At 39.0% G+C, this 18,720-nt stretch overlaps 2 protein-coding genes across 3 annotated transcripts in view; one reads left to right on the forward strand and one right to left on the reverse strand.

Moving 5' to 3' along the window:
* Nucleotides 1-18,720, reverse strand: part of HMGN1 (high mobility group nucleosome binding domain 1) — a 1,114,480-nt gene that overhangs the window by 122,234 nt on the left and 973,526 nt on the right. The gene's annotated exons all lie outside the window — the stretch shown is intronic.
* LOC121925556 (beta-1,3-galactosyltransferase 5-like) overlaps nt 4,658-18,720 on the forward strand; it is a 29,819-nt gene continuing 15,756 nt past the window's right edge. For both annotated transcript variants that reach the window (XM_042457833.1, XM_042457832.1), the window contains exons 1-2: nt 4,658-4,903; nt 14,097-14,208. The gene's annotated coding sequence lies outside the window, so the exon portion shown is untranslated. The remainder of the gene's footprint in view (nt 4,904-14,096; nt 14,209-18,720) is intronic.

Raw genomic sequence — 18,720 nt, forward strand, 5'->3', positions numbered from 1 at the left:
CTCACCACTAAAAAAACATTGAACAAAAAGCTAGCAAAATGGTACATGGGAATGGTGGTTTAGAGAGGCAAAAATGTTTTCTTATTTGTAGGGGAAAGAATTTGTCTGGATTCAACAGTTAAAAGGAAAATAGCCCCTTTGTACCTACTAAGACTTGCTGAAGAAAGAAATACATCTTGTCTTGAGAATATGCACAATGGAAAGGCTTGCAAGACATTTTGGACAAATAAATGATGTGCAAAACATGTTATATATTTTTAAAATGCAAGTGGATAAAACATATACAATTTTAAAAACTCACACAAATGAGACTTAGTCAATGGGGAAAATGCATTACATTAGGAAAAATGTGTGAAAATGTATACAAATTTCAATGCAGGATGAGAGAACAAAGTTTCACAACCCAAAATGAAACAAGGACATGAAGAAAATGCAGGCTAAATATGGAGAAACACAATGAAACCAAGGCTGAGAGACATTTAAGTCCTTTTCAGCTCCTTACATCTATTCTGGAAGAGCAGATAGTTTGCAATCCTTTCAAAATGATGGTATAAAAGAAATGCTACACAATCACAAAAATCCCTCCAAACACTGAATTTTCTCGAAGAAGGATCACAAGTAGAAAAGTGTTGCAGTTCAAATGCTTGCAAAACATGTCATTTCCTAGCATTCCCTGAAACAGAAGGGTAACCTTGAGGGAAAACATATGCTGAACATAGCCCATGAGTTTTTAGATTTCAGCCTTGCACACTTCTGCAAGGCTAAAATTCCATTCAAGTCTCTGGACTCAAAGCTGGCTTTGCAAACAATTGGAGCCTTAGCGCACAAGCAAAACAAATTCCTTATTGTGCATTTAGATTTAAATCTAAATCTAACACCCTGATTGTGCATTTAATCTCTGTAGCACACATTATCTACATGGTGGACAGGTTTCAAGAAATGATATTATCCATATCCAGAATTTCACCTAAACTTTGGGCTAGGCTAAAAAAGGAGTCTTTGGCAAAGATAAATAGAAAATGGTAAATTAGTTTTAAAAATAACGTTAAGGAATTTTAGAAGTTATTGTTGTTATTATTATTATTATTATTATTATGCTTTATTTATAAAGTGCTGTAGATTTGCAATCAAAAAAGATAATCAACACTCAAAAACTAACTTGCCATTTGTAGCTATTTGCTCTGCAGTGGTAGTACTGTCTCATGTCTAGGAGAGAATAATGTGACAGAAGACATTTTTGTTATTCTTTAGATCCAGCAGTACAAACTCAGCTTTTTCTAGTTTGCTTTCAACAACAAGCTGCTGGTATGGAAGGAGGGAGGGAATCTGCTATTTTAACATCTCGTAAGGAAATAAGGAAAAATACTTTAAAATGGAATATTCCAAACAGTGAAGAGAAGAAAGGTGTTCACATTTCATGTGCCTTTCAGCAACATCTGGCTTGCCAGTGCTGGTGAATGCAAGATGACAAGGAGATTTAGGCTGTAATTCTTTACATATTTCCATGACAGTAAGTCCTACTGAATTCAAGGATGTTCACTTTTGAGTAGGCATGTCTAGGATTAAGTTACAAACCTAAAGTACACAGTAGGAAGTAAACACCATTGAACACAATGGGACATGTTTCTGAGTAAATAGAACATACGATTACATAGTTTGATCTTGCCAAGCAGTTTATTCTTCTGGTTTTTCCCCAATTTATTTAAAGCTGTATTAGGCATTACAAAGTCCCCTCAATCATGAGGAAGAAGCGTGTAGTCTTACTTTTATTTTTTACTCTTCATGTGGTCTTTTGTCCTTCATGTTGACATTGAAGCTAAGTGATGTTAGTTTTTCTCTTAATATTGGCAGAATTAAAACTTTTCTCTACAAATATTTTAGATCCTTTCCCACCTTGATTATTCTATTGTACTTTTTGATTGGTCTTCCATTAACTCATCTTAATCTCTTGGTTTCCATTCAAGTTTTGGCAGCTAAGGGCAAAAACAAACTGACAGTAAGTGCTGGCTTGGGGGTAGCATGGGGGCATGGCATTCAGACACCGCATGCCACAGGACAGCAGAAGAGCTGCCACTGTGGCAAAAGGGCAGTTTTTTCCACCTCAAAAAGGAGCAGCGTTTTGCCTCTTTTTTGGGGATGGAAAAATGCCAGATTGGGGCTGCAGTGTGTGGTTGCCACAGTCCCAATCCAGCGGTCAAAGGGGCAACGTTAAGCTGCCCCTTTAGAGCTGTCTGTACCAGCCCTAAGATTATCCTTTTGGTCCTTCATTTTGATAACGTCACTGCCCATCTCGTATTCATTGGCTGATTAAGCCAGTTCTGATTAAGCCAGTTCCTAGAATGAAGGAATTTTTAACCTGCATTTTTCTTTACTGCCCTAAATAGACTCTTCATTCTAGGAACTCTTCCTGACCAAGGGTTGGCTCAGCTTTGTTTTTTTCCCCTCTTGCTGCCTGCTATTCCTGGAATTGTCTTCCTGAATATTTTCGATTCCTCCTTCCATTACTATTTTTTAAATCTCAGTTAAAATGTTTTCCCCCCAAAGGCTTTCATGATCTCATATTAATTTTACTTCTATAATGTTGTACATTTAGATTATATATATTTGGATAGCTTGTAATTGTTGTTAGATTTATTTACTGTATTTCCCACCTTTTTCCCAGTCCAAGATTCAGGACAGCCTATCAAGTTTTAAATACATAAGGGCTAAACAGTTCTTGTCACTGAAAAGTTAAAAGTATAATTAAAGTAACCACAGAATTAAAAATATGACAATTAAAAAGAAAACAGCAAAGAGAATAGCACATTCTGAAAAACTCATTGCCTTGAGTAATCACCCCTCAAGTGCTTGCTGAAAGGAAAAAGTCTTCACCTGCTTTTGGACAGATACAAGAAAGTGACAGTCTAACCTCTCCAGAAAGGGAGGTCTAGGCTGGATCTGTACTGCAGAAATAATGCAGTTTGACAACACTTTAAGTGTCATGGCTCAGTGCTACGGAATCTTGAGATTTGTAGTTTGCTTTGGCAAAGAGCTCTCTGACAGAGAAGACTAAATGTTCCACAAAACTACAAATCCCCAAATTCCACAGCATTGAGCCATGGCATTTAAAGCAGTGTCAAACTGCATTATTTCTGCAATGCAGATGCAATCCTAGATGCTGGGAGCAGCCACCAAGAAGACTCTTCCATTTTTCCACAAGGTGTACCTTTGAAGATGGTGAGAGAGAGAGAAGGGCCTATCCAGAAAAGCTCAAAACACAGGCAGGCACACATGGGAGAATACAACCCTTCAGACAACCTGGACCTCAATTATATAGGGCTTTATAGTTCACATCCAGCACTTTAAATTGTGTCTAGCTAAATCATATATCACCATGGGCATATTCAGTGTCTCTAGGAATGTACACACCTGGCACACAAAGCTGAAATGTACAAATATACTTTGGCCACTACCAGATATGAACTTTCAAGCTCAGAGTTCAGTCCAGAGTACAGTCAAGTTGTGGACCTACATCTTTAAGGGGAGTGCAAACCCATCTAGCTTGGGCTGAACCCTTCCCCTCAACTGACCAGGAGCACATCTGTCTTATCTGCTTCTTATATTGTAAACTGTAATATCCCACTTATGTCTTTTCTTGTTCTGTAATTGCTATTCATAATCTTAACACATTATCCCACCAGTCCAGTTCTAAGGGCAGTGCACTAACCAGGTCTTTTGATTCTGTCAAAACTTGTGATATTTTTTTTAAAAAAAGTTTTCTTTACACTAAAGCCATACCAGTGTTCTCAAGTGAATTTCCTTACATTGTCTAATTGAATACAAGCTACCATGTATTTGTCATGCCTCTACTTAAGATTCTGGTATTGCTGGCTCTGTAATTGGAAAAGATGATTAAACATATTGACTCATTGGAAAAGATGATAACACTTAGTAATCGGAAAGACAGAAGAAAAAGAGGAAGACCCTTTTATGATGGAGTGACTCAATCAAGCCAAAGACAGCCCAGAATTTCAAAGATCTGAGCATCAATAAAGACCTGTTGATAACCTGATCACATAGAAAGCTCTCATGCATAGAACTGCCATTAGTTGAAACTGGCTTGATGGCAAATAACAGACTCTGATTTATTCAAGCACAGGTTTATAGATGCATTCTTCTGTACAGTTTAGATGTAAACAGAGATGCCAGTAGCAGAGGCAGTAAGCAAAAGAACACTATTTTAATCTTTTTGTACATTCCTGCCAAGTACATATGTTATGGTCTGTGTAAAGGAGAGGGGTGCGTATGAGGAAACACAAAAATGTGCTTTACAATGCAAGCTTATTCCTGCATTTCTTCAGTGGATTCAGTTGGATTGCCAGCAAGTGAATATATGGCTATCATACATGAGAATGCTTTAAACAGAGGAAATGTTCACATTTCATAATGTTTTGGTACCGTATCTGTTTTCTAACAGTGACTGATGCTTTCCTATAAGAAGAGAATGATCATTTAAGAAAGCTTTTCTAGTCATTCAGAGGAAATTTCTACATTCTCTAGCAACAATTGAAGGCATGTGGAGTTTTTCTTTTTCCTTGAATACAAAGTGAGAACATTTGTAGACAGTTCCTAACTTCCCTTTTGCTGCCGCTCACACTGCAGTGGTGGTACTGTCTGCTACCTGGGGGAGGGAAGAAGGAAGAGATTTACAACAGAGCTTTTCCTTTACAGATGCTATTTAGCCCTTCCAGTCGAGAAAGCTTGTGAAGATAGTCACTGATCAAATTGGTCCCCTTGATGGAAGAGGGAGCATCTACAAATGAACACAAGAGACTAGAATCTTTTTCTCAAGATCTGAAACAACTCACTGAAGCTTTCATGCAACATGGCTAGAAAATCCAAGGAGTGCCTCCAGAAGAAGAAGGTAAGGAAAGTTGGGTATTTTATATAGGTCTCTGTATATCTGGGACAGTGGTAGTTAAATATTTTAATTATAACTCCTATAAGCTTTACTAGTTTTCATTAATTAGGGACACATGTTTATGCTGTCATATGGATCTCTTTCTGCCACCTAGGAAAAAACCTGAAAGATATAATTCTGTTCATTCAAAGGAAATTGCCAAAACCATCTAATTGGGAGTTAGACAAAGGTACTTGAGCCAGAGTCCTTGTGCCTTGTGGAGCAGCACAGAAGAGGGCATTTTGGCCAAGAGTGCAGTTTATGGATGGAATATTGCAGATAAGAAAAGCTGCATCTGCAGAAAATTCTCTCTTCTATACAGCTATCCAAGAATCAGAAGCCTTGCTTTCCTTTCCATCTAGTGTACCTTAATTAAGGGACATACATCTGCATACATCTCTGCTCATGCAAACAGATTCTTTCATGTAAAAATTATAGTAACGTACAAATAAATAGCCACAATCCAAATAAATTTCACTTTGATCAATGGGGTTAGAAATGAAGTTGTGTTTTAAAAATGTTTAAAAGGCTGAGGCCATGGGGCTGATGAGAGCTTTTAACAATCCTTCCTACACAGAATTTTCATGATTTCAACCATCTAGCAAGGTGCTATTGCCCAGAGAAGTTAAAGATACAGGTATGAATGTTCATGGAATTTCATCCTGATTGCAGAAGGCAAGTGACCTAGATAAAAACATCTAGGATATTTCTAGATCTTACAATTTTGAGTATTTCATATTAATAATACCTGTAACCCATATCTTTAACATGTATTTGTAGACATAGTAAGTATACAAGTGTCTGAAAATATCTTTACAATTCCAGTTCTATATAAAACAGAAATTGTAAAGACAATATTTGGACAACTTCTATTGCTTGACAAAGTGCAGTCAAGAATGGAATATGCTTTGTAGTGCATGAGTGTATATGTATGCAAACAATTTAGTGGAGTTTTGTTTCTAGAGAAAGACTGGCATGGTCTCAGAATAGACATGATACAAGCTTGTAGCAGCAAAGTAAGCAAGTGGAGTTGGCTTTTGATCAATTTCCATCTCATTATACAGAGATGTAGGGCTTGTCTTAACCAGTGTCTTACAGATTAATTCTGTTGAAATCAATAGTGCTGTATTCACTAGTTAGTGTATAATGGGTGAGCAGAATGTAGATCTGATTTACTAGTAGATTTTTGTGTGCTTCCCAGTAGGTCCGCAAGCATTCCTCACCTCCAGTTTTTTAACATCATCATCAACAAAATGATCCCCCTCCCAAGCTATGCTGCTGAAAGCTTGGCAAAATGATCATTTGGTTTTTGTGTGGAAGGGCAGGGAAGTCCTTAAAAATAAATTTCTGGGCTCAAAATATTTTAATTCTAAGCATAGATCTTTTTGCACAAAGCCCTGGCTAGTGGATCTTGAGTTTCAAATAAAAATAAATTAAATCTCTCAGGCCTAAAGTATATCCCCACACATGTCCTTGTTTGTATTGTCCTAACAGGTACTGTAGTTTTAAGCAAAGAAAGATATCTTCATTCATCTCTCTCTCTCCCACACACTCTCAGACATACACAGAGACAAGATCTTAATGGAAGATCTCTGAATTTTGTGCACAATTTCTGAGAAAGCACAACTTCTCTATCTTTGTCACACATATACCTATTATCATGATAAAGTAATACAAGAATGGTAGATTCTGAATGAATAGCTCCTGGAGCAGTAAAATATTCATGTAATCAAAACCTCTGATAAATAAGGATTTCAATTTACATACATTTATAGCAGTATAAGGATGCCCTTATTTCAGAGTAGAAAATCTCAGGACCTGAGTTCCCTATTATTATTTTTTAAAGCCTCATGTGTTGATGAAAGACTAAGTTAGACACCGTTAGTCTTTTTCTCATTATATAGCTGTTCCACTGAAATCTGTAAACTGATTGTACAATTCCTTAGGGATTTTCTTTCTTTTTAGCATTATTGTTCATTAATCCAGCCCAAACTGCATGGGGCAACTGCAAAACTGAGGAGGCTCTAAAAGTAACAATGGGAGAAGGGAGTAATGGGCTCAGAGATGTGGAAAGTGGGTAAAACAAAACACTGACTGACCAAGGCTATAAGCAGTGTTAAAAACAGTTACTAAGAAGTGGTGGCTGATGGTCCCTGGAGCCGGTGGGGCAGAGGGCTAGTCACCAGAGGAAAAATGAAGGACAGAGCTAAGCCTTTCTAGTATGGCACAGATAAACAAATCAATGCCCTGCAGATATTTTGGACTGAAGGCTACCTAATGCACAGTCAGAATGGTCACTGATCAGGGACTATGGGCACTATAGTCCAAAACATCTGAAAACCACTAGCTTGCCTTCTTGCATGAGGTGGCTAGGAGGCTATGAAAAACACCTTCTTATGCTCCTTTATTTCTATGGCAGCATTTTAAAAAATACAACACCCCCCCAACTATTTTAGGGATTATTTGTATGCTCATGTTAGGCTAGGGTACGGCTCTTCTATGTCTCCTGCCTTTGATGATTAGAAAACCAATTCTACACCCATTTCCAAACCACTATTTTTGAATTCATCCTTGTTTTAGGTTGGTCTTTTTCCAGATGTTCTTACCAGATTAATATTCCCCATGTGGCAGGGTTATATGAAACACTGTACCAGTTCCAGACCACACACTTGAGGACTTTACTAACAGACCAGCTCCCACTTTGAAGGAACTTTCAGGCATAGCAAAACTCTAACTGGAAACTAATTTTTGTGAACATTGTCAGAACCCCCCTATATAAAAGTGAACCTCACAGAACAATGTATCATGATCTCTCTCTGATTTTTTTTTCACTGTGGAGGTCCATAGACATTAATATAAAGTCTGTGAGCCTGTGCCTGTTTAAAGTGGAGAGTGTAAGTGGAGAGTGAAAGACATTTTAATGAAGCTTCCAATTAGAGTTCTGCTCTGCTTGGAAGTTCATTTCAAGAACAGTTCCAACCCAGCCGTGCTTTTTGTTTTACAGTTTAGAATACAGATATAACTCAGGAGCTTATCACACACACTTTTGTCTCCGTTCTGTGCATGGGCAGGGGACGTGTATGGCTGAGTGAAAATGGAATTTATTGCATGCTAAACTGTCAGAAAGACGGCCCCATGCCATCGCCGACCCTAACCCATCCCTGAGCCAGGCAATGTGCATGAATTTTGCTCAGCCAGAAAGAATCCAGCTGAGCAAGAAAGGTTGGGCTTAACTTCCAGCTGAGCAAGAAAGCTTGGGTGATAAGCTCCTCAGTTAATGAAGTAGATGTGTTCCTGGACATTACTCCTTTAACAGAAAATTTGCTACCAGTGGCAAAAATAACATAGAAAGAATAGGGTAGGATCATACACCACCACCAAAAAATATATGTTTCAGCAGACTTTTCATTCAAAACTAGCAACATGCACATGCGACATGAAGCAACCAGGTCTTGAAAACCTTGCATAAGCAAACAACAACTTTTGAATTCTTCTAGAGACCACTTAAAAGCTTCTTCCAAAATCCAGGGATTTTTCTTTTCTTTTACCAGCCTCCACTTTGCTTGCTATTTCAAATTTAGGGGCCAAACCTACAGATCTTTGTTTTTGAAACCTACAAAGGTAACTTTCCTCTTTTGTCTGGCTTTTACTGTTTATACCTGTTCAGTAACAGATCCTGGAGGAAGCTGCTGTTTACCTTGTCTGTTTAAAGGTGGCATACAGGACTACCACAGGATTGTAGAGTAGATTTCCCTGTGAGTGATTTGTTGCTGGAACATTCCTGATTATTCCTGGGATAAGTCCTCTCTAATCGTGACGTTGTGTGAAAATCTTAGCTGTGATTGTGCAACTGTCACTGTAAAATGCCTGTTTAAACCCCCGACTTTCCCTGTGTGATAAAGTCCCAAGTTCTGAGCCTCCTCTTTCTTTCTCACCTGCTGATAGGCAGTGCTTGCCATTTCTCCTAGGGATGCTGTTCCTCTAGTCTGCCCTCACACTTCAGAAATAATACAGTTTGACACCACTTTAACTGCCATGGTTCAGTACTTTGGTATTCTGGGATCCGCTCTGATGCCACAACAAACTGCAATGCCCAAACTTCTGCAGCATTGAGGCATAGCAGTTAAAGTGGAGTCAAACTGGATTATTTCTTCAGTGTGGAGGCAGGCTCAGTGCTTACTCCCCAGGATGCCAAGGCAAGAAATTAGCAGCATCACCTCCTATCTACCCCAGCGTTTTGAAGGTTCAAAGAGCAGCCAGAGGCTTAAGAATTGCTGGAAAATAAATAAATAAATAAATGGGAAGAGCTTTTTGTTTTCAAGAAGCTGGGGGATCTCGAAGAAGGATGAGCACCTATAAGGACCTGGTGTAAAAGAAAAAAAGGGAGTGGGCACCAGGGCAGGCCAGTGATGGTTAGGCAGAAGCTCCTTGGCTGTGTTATAGAATAGAATAAATAAACAAAAACCCCAAACCCCACACTTCATGGGCCAGGTAGAAGAGATGTGCTCCAGTGTTGTTGTGGAACAAAACATTACTAAACTTTGCTGTTGTTAAAAAGACTGGGTCTGGGGAAAGAGGTGAGAGCAAGCCTCCTTATTTCTCTCTCTCTCTCCACTGCTTCACTTTTGTTCTTCAGCCCTATCTTCTAATAACAACAAACTACAATTCCCAGAACTGTACCTACCTTCCAACATGCTTCCCTGTGTTTACACTTAATTCTTTTAACTTTCTCTGTTTTTTATTATTCCCAGTTTGATTTTTATTTTCTCTTCTTCAACCCCTTCCTTTCTCAGACTGCAGTCACCATCCTTCCTGCATTTGCTTGTTGTTGCTGTTGTTGCAGGGTGACCAGATGTCCTAACTGCAAAGAAGGACAAGACACCGCAAAATGTAGGCATTCAAGAAAAATGTAGGGCATCATCAAATAAAAGCTAAAAATACTGATGTAAATTTATGCTTCTTAGTCATGCTAATAAGGGAAAACATTTTGGAATTCCTCATGGACAGAAGGTTGAAATGTAGGATATGCCCTAAAAAGGAGGACATCTGGTCATCCTGTATTGTTGTGTGCCTCCAACTCATTTCTTTTAAACTTATGGTGACCTTAAGGCAAACTGATCATAAGGTTTCCTCAGAGACGGTTTGCCATTGCCATCCTCTGTTCTGTGTATTATTTCCACCATCTTTTTATTTTATCTCGGTCATGTATTATGTCCCTCTTTTTATTGTACAGCATCCTCACCCTTGGTTTAAATTTCCCTTTGATTTTACAGATCTTGTGGAAGAGGTCTCTTGTTTTATGCGGTCAGCTTCTATCTCTCTGCAATAAGTATTACAGTATTTCTCTTTTTCTTTGCACACTAATCATTCAACAGTTGCATTCATGATTCTGGCTCTATTCCTGTCTCTCTCTCTCTCTCTTGGCTTCTTATCTTGACTTTCAGCTTTACCAAACATGATTTCTTTTTTCAGTGAGTCAGTCACTGTCTCATTATATTTTTCTAAACGATAATAATCCAAGTTTATTGGCTTCTGGTGAGAGTTCAGGCTTGATTTGCTCTAGGACCCATTTATTTGTGTTTCTGGTGGTCTTTGATATGTGTAGAATTCTCTTCCTGCACAGCATTTCAAATGAATTGATTTTCTTCCTCTCCGCTCTCTTCCCTGTCCAGCTTTTGCAATCATACATAGAAACTGGAAATACTATGATGATTCTGACTTTGATATACGCGCAAAGCTGTGTAGAGCCGTGTGGGAGTGTGCGGAATGCACGGGGCGCACGTCCCATTCAAATGAATGGGGTGCATGCCCGTGGCACGTGCCACTGCACTGCCGCATGAACGGGCTCAATCATACGCGATATTTGGCTTTTGCGGGAGGGGGGTCCTGAACAGATCCCCCGCGTAAGCCAAGGGCACACTGTATAATGACATATCTTTATACTTCTAACTTCCTTCTAACTCTATATAGAGATATACACCCTATAAGACCAGGATGCCTAGCCAAAACTGATAGCATGACTGTTTGGTATATTGTTTTTAAGGTTTTTAATCTGTATGAAATTTCTGATGTATTGTATAGTATTGTATTGTATTGTAATATGTTATAACTATGATATGTGAACCGCTTTGATCTGGAGGAAGGGTGGTATACAAATAAAAGTATTATTATTATTATTATTATTATTATTATTATTATTATTATTATTACTTCACAAGCTTATGTAGTTCCTTCATGGCTGATCTTCCAAGTCTTAGTCTTTTTTTTTATTTCTTGATTACAATCTCCATTTTGATTAATGACTGAGCCAAGTTATAGAAAATGTTTAATTGTTCAAATGCCTTGATCACCTGCTTTAAAGTTATATAAATAAACTGTGATCATTGTTTTTGTTTTCTTAATATTCAGCTTTAGTTTTGCTTCTGCACTTTCTTCCTTAATTTTAATCAGTAGTCATTCCAAGCCTTGCTATATTCTGGTAGTAATATGGTGTCATATGCATATCATATTGTTCATGGTTTTCAGAAGAAAACTAAACTGCACTTTATTCATTACAGCAAAGCCTTTGGGTAGATCATGAGAAATTATGGTTCACTCTAAAAGAAATTGATGCACTTTGTTGTTGTTAGCTGCCCTCGAATCAGCCCAGATCCATGGCCATCCTGTGGATGAGACATCTCCAAACCTCCCTATCCTCCACTGGTCTACTTAAGTCGTACAGATTCATGCTCATGAGTTCCCTAATTGAATCTAGCCATCTGGTGTGTAGTCATCCTCTTTTTCTACTACTCTCCACCTTTCCAAGCATTATTGTCTTTTTGAGTGAATCATGCCTTCTCATGATATGGTGAAAGTACGATAGCCTCAGTTTTGTTATCTTGGCTTCCAGGGTTATGGTTTGAACTGTTCAAGGATTCATTTATTTGTCCATAGTATCCTCAACCCTCTTCTCCTTCACCACATATGAAATGAGTTGATTTTCTTCCTATCTGCTTTCTTCACTGTCCAGCTCTCGCATCCATACATGATGATGGGGAATACTATGGTTTGGACCATTTTGATTTTGGTGCTCAGTTGTATGTCTTTACTCTTTAGGATCTTATCTAGGATTCTTCATAGCTGCCCTTCCCATCCCTAGTCTTATTCTTATCTCTTGGCTGCAATCTCCATTCTGATCTATGTTTGATCCTAGGTATGGGAACTATTTCAGTTTCTTCCTTGTCTTGGTTGAACTTATGTATTTCTTCCACTGTCGTTATTTTTGTTTTCTTTATGTTCAGCATTAGGCCTGTCTTTGCACTTACATATTTAACCTTCTGTAGTAATTGTTCCAAGTTTGTGATGTTTTCCACTAGTAACATGGTGTTATCTACATATCTTAGTTTGTTGATGTTCCTTCCTCCTGACTTCACACCTTCTTCTTCTGAGTCTAATCCTGCTATTCTTATGATGTTTTCTACACACACGTTCAACAAATATGGTTAGAAAATGCATCCCTACCTGACCTCTTTGCCAGTTGGGAACTAATCTGTTTCTCCAAATTCTGTTCTGATTGTAGCCTCTTATAGTTAGTGATTTGACAAACCAATGTTTTTCTTCTTGTTCATTGAGAACTTGATGAGAATTTTTTTAAAAAAATATTTGTTTCACAAGTCCCACTTTCAAAAGGTGATTTTGTCCCTCCCTGTCAGCAGCTAGAGAAATATTTTTCACAGATTTCCAGAATGACAATAAAAGACAAGTCAAACATTTATGCTAATTACTTTTCATTTCAAACTCAATTACCATGTCAAAAGGAAGTTTAGCAGATGTTTAAAGAACATTCCTCTGAAAAAACCTGAACACACACACACAAAAGAAAAAAACAAACCCCAATCTCAACTAATAAACTTTGATTGAAGCCCCAGCAAGAAATGGTAGAGTTGAGGGGACCCTCAAAGACCATCCAGTCCAATCCCCTTCTGCTATGAAGTAATACATAGGAATACATGGGATCCTAGAGGACATGTAGTCTGACCCCTGTTCAACATCAGGATTGCACTGGAAGATGGGACAAACTGAGGGTTTTCTTGGCATAAAGAGGAGTTTTGCCATGGGCTGCCCCTGAAGCTCAGACAGTGTGACCCTCACAAATGAGAAGGGGAGGGATGGGGTGCCAAGTGGCAATGCTCTTCTGCCAAGCAGGAATTCTCAAGAAGGGGTGGAATAGGGTGCAATGGCAGGAATTCTGCCATGGATAAAGCCTAGCATTCGAAGGGATTCCCAAGGGGTCCAACCCCCCCTTCTACCATGAAAGAATACCTAGGAATTGTAGTTGAAGCTGAGAGCATATGACTTGCCTAAAGTCATCCAGTGAATTTCTATGGTGAACTGGGAGGCTGGAGTGCTAATCCCACCTCAGCCATGTAACTCCACAGGATGACACTGGGTAAGTGATGAGGGCACCTGAAAGACCGGTATGTACTGCCTTTGAGCATAATGAATTTTGAGTTTAATGATGTGCTACAACATTGGTGTATTTATACCTTGGCTGAATGTCTTGATCTGTAACCTGTATTCTGGACAAGGCACCACTGTCAGGACTCAAAATGGAGAAACAGAATGGTATCCCATTGGCAATGAAGGTCAGCCAGGGCTGCATGTTATCACCCTGTTTAATTTGTGTGTATGACATATTATACTGAAAGCAAAATTAGAGGAAGGAGGCATATAAATAACAGGAAGGAACTTCAACAAACTACTATGTGAAGATGGTATTTTTAGGCTCAGGATGGGGTGAAAAAAAGTTAAACCAGTTGCTGTACAGGTTCTCAAGTTCTAGGTATTCTGGTTCTGCTGTTTGCATAACAAGAATGCAAAAAATGTGTTTATGCAATTAACTTAATTTCTTGTTTAGTTCTGAATTGCGCACTTAACTACCATTTAAACACAGCTTCCAGTTTTTGTTGTTGTTAGTACTGCATCATTTCCACAGAGAATGCTGATATTGGAGACACCTCAGGGGGGGAAGAGACTACAAAAAAGAAAAATCTAGTAAGCACGTTTTTATCCAGGTTTGCTTTTAAAAATATGTTTCAAGAAGGAAGGATGCAAAGGGAGAGTTCTTTGTCATAAGAACCATGTACTAATGCATTCCCATTTATGTATTTGTTTATAGGAATGGAATTGTATTTGGAGTACACTAAAAGTGTTTCTTACTCTGGCTTTTGTCAGATGCTGCCTTGGAGCTGAAGATTTTTCCTCATCATTAAACTGAACAGCCCTTAAAGGTAAGAAGAAATGCTTATTGAAGGCACACACTTTCTATCATAAAATAGTTGTAGATGTAGTTGTTGCTGACTTATGACCACTCTAAGGTGATCTTTTCACAGGTTTTCTGGGGCTGAAAGTATGTGACCTGCCCAAGGTCACCTAATGACTAAGCAGGAAATTGAACCCTGATCTTCAGAGCTGTAGTCCAACAGTCAAACCACTACATCACACAAAATACTTACTCCTTTATAACCCCCGGAAGACAGTGTTAAGAAAAAAGCAACATGGGATATACAGTAAATGAAATAAAACTGTATGTGAGAGTCAGGGTGACTCAGCAGAAGCCAATTGAGACCACACAGGTGTAAATGGTAATACAATTAACAGTCCTAATGCCAAGGACAAGAGATGCAAAGTGGATAATTGGACCACCTGACATTGTTAAGTGGTCAAGGCTGAGATGATGAAATCCTTAATTGTAGGATGAACCAAGAAACCAATGAGAATGATGTCACGCCTACTGGGTGGAAACAGACAACTGTGGTGGTACCATGCATTGACTATAATAATGACTATGCATCCCAATGTATTGTGTGGGTATTGAGTGAGGAGTTGGTTGGATAGTTTTGGAGCTGTATATAGTAGAATAAAGTAGATCTTTTATATAAGACTACTGAGTTGTCTGGTGTTCTTGGGTGAAGCTACAAGAACCAGCTGGATCCTGAAGAGGGTGAAGACTTCTGTGAAAGCAGAGTGGAGGCTTGGAGAGTTGTCGGTCTTCAGCCTATTCTCTGTAACTCTGCTAAGCTATCACCACTGGCCAAAACTGGTCAGCGCGGTGCACAACCAGGTGGTGAGTTCGAGCCAGAGGTGAAGAGCTACAACTCCCATCATCCCTGACAAGGGTTATGGGCCCAGATACTGCAGCACCCAGCATCCACAGAGCTGAAAGTTCCAGAGAGTGGAAGACAGATCAGAGCAAGCTGTTTGCGCTGCACTGATAAGCTCCATGAGTAACTCCTCCAGTGTTTGATTAACGCCGAAAGGGGTCTGCTGTGCATACTCGAAGGACTGTGTTCAATTGAGTCACTGCACAAGTTAAGATGGAGATTTTGAAGTTTAGCAAATTGAACAATCCAACTACCCACTGGAAGTTTATGCCCAGTCCCTACTATAAAAAGAAAGCTTATGGGCCCCACTGTTGAAGCCGGGTTGGCAGCCGATGCTAATGCAGCCATGAAAGAGAGAGATTCCAAGCTAAAGCCTGTATTTATTTAATGTTAGAAGAAGACTTAATTAAGACGTAAGAATAAGGCGACGGTGAGAGATGTGTGGGAACACACTCAAAGACTACACACCTCCTTCAATGCCTTTGCAAAAATTGTATGGTCTAAGAGAATTTATAGGCCAGAAGATGGCAAAAGGGCAGTGTGTTGATAGAACATTTTAAAAACTATGCAAGACTGTTTGTGCAGGCTGAGCTAGAGGAGTGGAAATTAATAGAGAAACAGCAGTGCTATATTGTTAGAGTCCCTAGATTTCTTGGGACAACATTACTAATGCATTACAAAAAAATTACCGGCAGAGGAACTAACGAAGATTTAGTTGTGGCCAGAATTCTGGAAGAGACCAGAGGAGACTGTCTGAGAGGAATGATGCTCCAACTTCCAAAAGTTGCCAAGTGAGACAAGCCAAGCCTTATGTGCTGGGCTGGACCAAGCAGCTTTCGCGGGAGCAAAGAATGTTTTCTACTGCAAGAAGATTGGACATCTGCAGGAAACTGTAAACAATTGGCTATTGGAAGAAGCAGCAAGAGAGCAGATGGCACGGCCAGAGACAGAAGCAATTCAAGCCGCCATTTTTGAAGGACACTAAGAATAATAATAAGGTGTTTGCAACCATGATTAAGGAAAGGCAAAAGCAAACTCTAAATGGCTTGTAGATTCAGGAGCTTCGACCTCCATGTGTAACCACTTAATTTAATTAGTGATAAGAAGCAGTCCACGTAAATGCCGTGGTTCTCGCAGACAAGAATGAGCTCCACACCTATAAATCAAATGGGAACAGTTTACATTCCAGGGCTAAAAGAAAACTTTAATGATGTTTTGCATGTGAAGAATTAGAAACAATTTATTATCAGTGGCAGATTAACCGACAGAGACTACATAGTCACTTTTGAAAGAACTTATGTAAAATAACTTTAAATGGGGAACTGCGTGGCTAGGCTTGAAAAAAGATAGCTTTATTTTCTAGAAGAAATGTTGATATTATAAGGTGGAGAATGCTACAAAATTGATATGTTCCGTTGCACAAAGACTGCATACTGGCTCCATAGAAAATTTGGCCATGCAAGTTTCAAGAGTTTAAGAGTTTAATAAGCATGTTTCCAGATTTGAAAGTGGCAGAATGTAAAAAATATTAGACTGTACTGTATGTAATCAAGTGAAGGTCCAAGCTTATCCAGTTGCCAAGAAGTCCAAAAGGATAGCTCAAAGCCACCATTTCAATTTTACCGCTGATGTAGCCCAAGCAATTGTGTTTTCACTAGGGGGAAGCAGATATTTCCTGGTAAATTGTTGATAGATTTTCAAGATTTGCATATGTAAGAATATTGAAAAATAAGGCAGAACGCTGGCAAAGTTTGAAAGCCTGGGTAAGGATGATAAAGAAGATTTGTAGCAGAGTTTGGGACAATTGTTACAGATAGAGGTGGGAATTTTTAAACAACCAGTGTTACAATTGGTTCCAGAAAGTGGGATAAGACATGAAAACCACAAAATCCTGCTGTCCCCGTGAGGATGTTTAGCAGAAAGAAAAAATCCAAGACATAAAAGGATTTCTGTGTGTTTGATGGCAGATGCAGGATTTGGAGACAGCTTCTGGGGTGAAGCAACCCTGACTGCCATACACATAAGTATAGGTTGTACCATTCAGAGATTGAAGACATTCCCTACAGGTTTTTATATGGAGAGTGCCAAATTTCAATATACTAAGAGTTTTTGGTCAATTTGCACATGTGTACATACTGCATGTTTTAGGAGGAAGGAGAACCCAAAAACAAAAGGCTAATGTCTTGGGATATTCGGGAACAGTTACAAGTTCTTATGAAAGGAAAGAGATACAGTACTCCAGGTCTGCAAATTTTGAGAGACATGCTGGCGGGACAAGCTGCATGCCAACAAGAAGTGTTCTTGAGGTAGGTCGCTCAAGGAGAGCAGGAAGCACAGACTGAAACCAACTTCAGGAAACGGAGGGGTTTCAGTCAGCCAGAAGCCTCTACTAGCAGTAGTGGTAGTACCTCCGATGGAGAAACACAATCAAGACCCGTAACAACGAGAATGACGGAAGACAAGAGGTTTAGTAGAAAGACAACAACTTCTAGGCGACAGTGATGAGGAGAGAGCAGAACGACAGATTCATACCCAGGCGTAGTCACAGAGTTGAAGTCACCAATAGGTTTGTTGTGACACAGGCAAGAGCTTGTACACAGTGGTAGAAGAGCCTGAGAGTTTTGAAGAGTTAGAAACCTTTTCTAGAGAAGGAACAGGAAGATGGGTGTGATGCAATGGAAAGTGAGTTTAGTTGCTTGGTGAACAGGATGTGTTTGAAATTGTTAATAGACCTAAGGATAGGCAGTGATAGGTTGCAAATGGGTATAAGGAAAGGAATGCCTGATGGAAGCATTAAGTACAAAGCTAGATTAGTAGCTAAGGGATTTGCTCAACAGCCAGTATGAGAATTATGACAAGACTTATTCTCCAACAGCAAAGCCAGAAAGTTTGAGAATGTGTTAGCTGTACCAGCAAGAAGGAATTTAATCAGTAGAGCAATTTTGTATTTTGATATACGAGCGTATATCTTTTAAATATCAATGCAACTTAGATGAAGAAATTTTTATGGAACAGCACAAGGGTTTGAGGAGAATGGAAGTCAGAAAGTTTATAGATTGAAGAAGGCATTATATGGTTTAAAACAAAGGGCCAGAGCTTGGAATTTGTGCATTAATGCGAGTTAGTTAGTTAGGATACAAGAGAAGCGTGGCAGATGCTTGTGTTTATACAAAAGGAGACATAGTGTTGGTGATTTATGTGGATGACTGTTGCGTGGCAGCAAAGTCAAAACAGGAAATAGAATCCGTCAAGAGAGAATTGTCAGAAGTTTTGTTTGAAGAATTTAGGTTTGTTGAAGTCTTATTTAGGCATTAATGTTGAGTGGACACAAGAGGACATTGTTTATTAATCAGAGGAAGAAGATTGAGAACTTGATTGAAAAGTGTGGTCTACAGAATGCTAAATAGTTAAAGCTCCCATGACTACTGGTTTCATTTCTGTACCAACAACCAGAGATTTTGAGGACAAAAACTTTTAGGAGCAAATAGGATCACTACAGTTCATTCTTGCCACACTGACCAGACATTGCGTTTGCCGTGAAAACATTCTCAGAAGAGTTTGCAATCCTAGGTTGAGGATTGGACGCTGTGAAACACTTGTTGGGATACTTAAAAGGAAATTTAGACAAGAAGTTAATTA

The sequence above is a fragment of the Sceloporus undulatus genome, chromosome 3 (genome assembly GCF_019175285.1).
Source record: "Sceloporus undulatus isolate JIND9_A2432 ecotype Alabama chromosome 3, SceUnd_v1.1, whole genome shotgun sequence".
In the NCBI taxonomy this organism is placed as follows: domain Eukaryota; kingdom Metazoa; phylum Chordata; class Lepidosauria; order Squamata; family Phrynosomatidae; genus Sceloporus; species Sceloporus undulatus.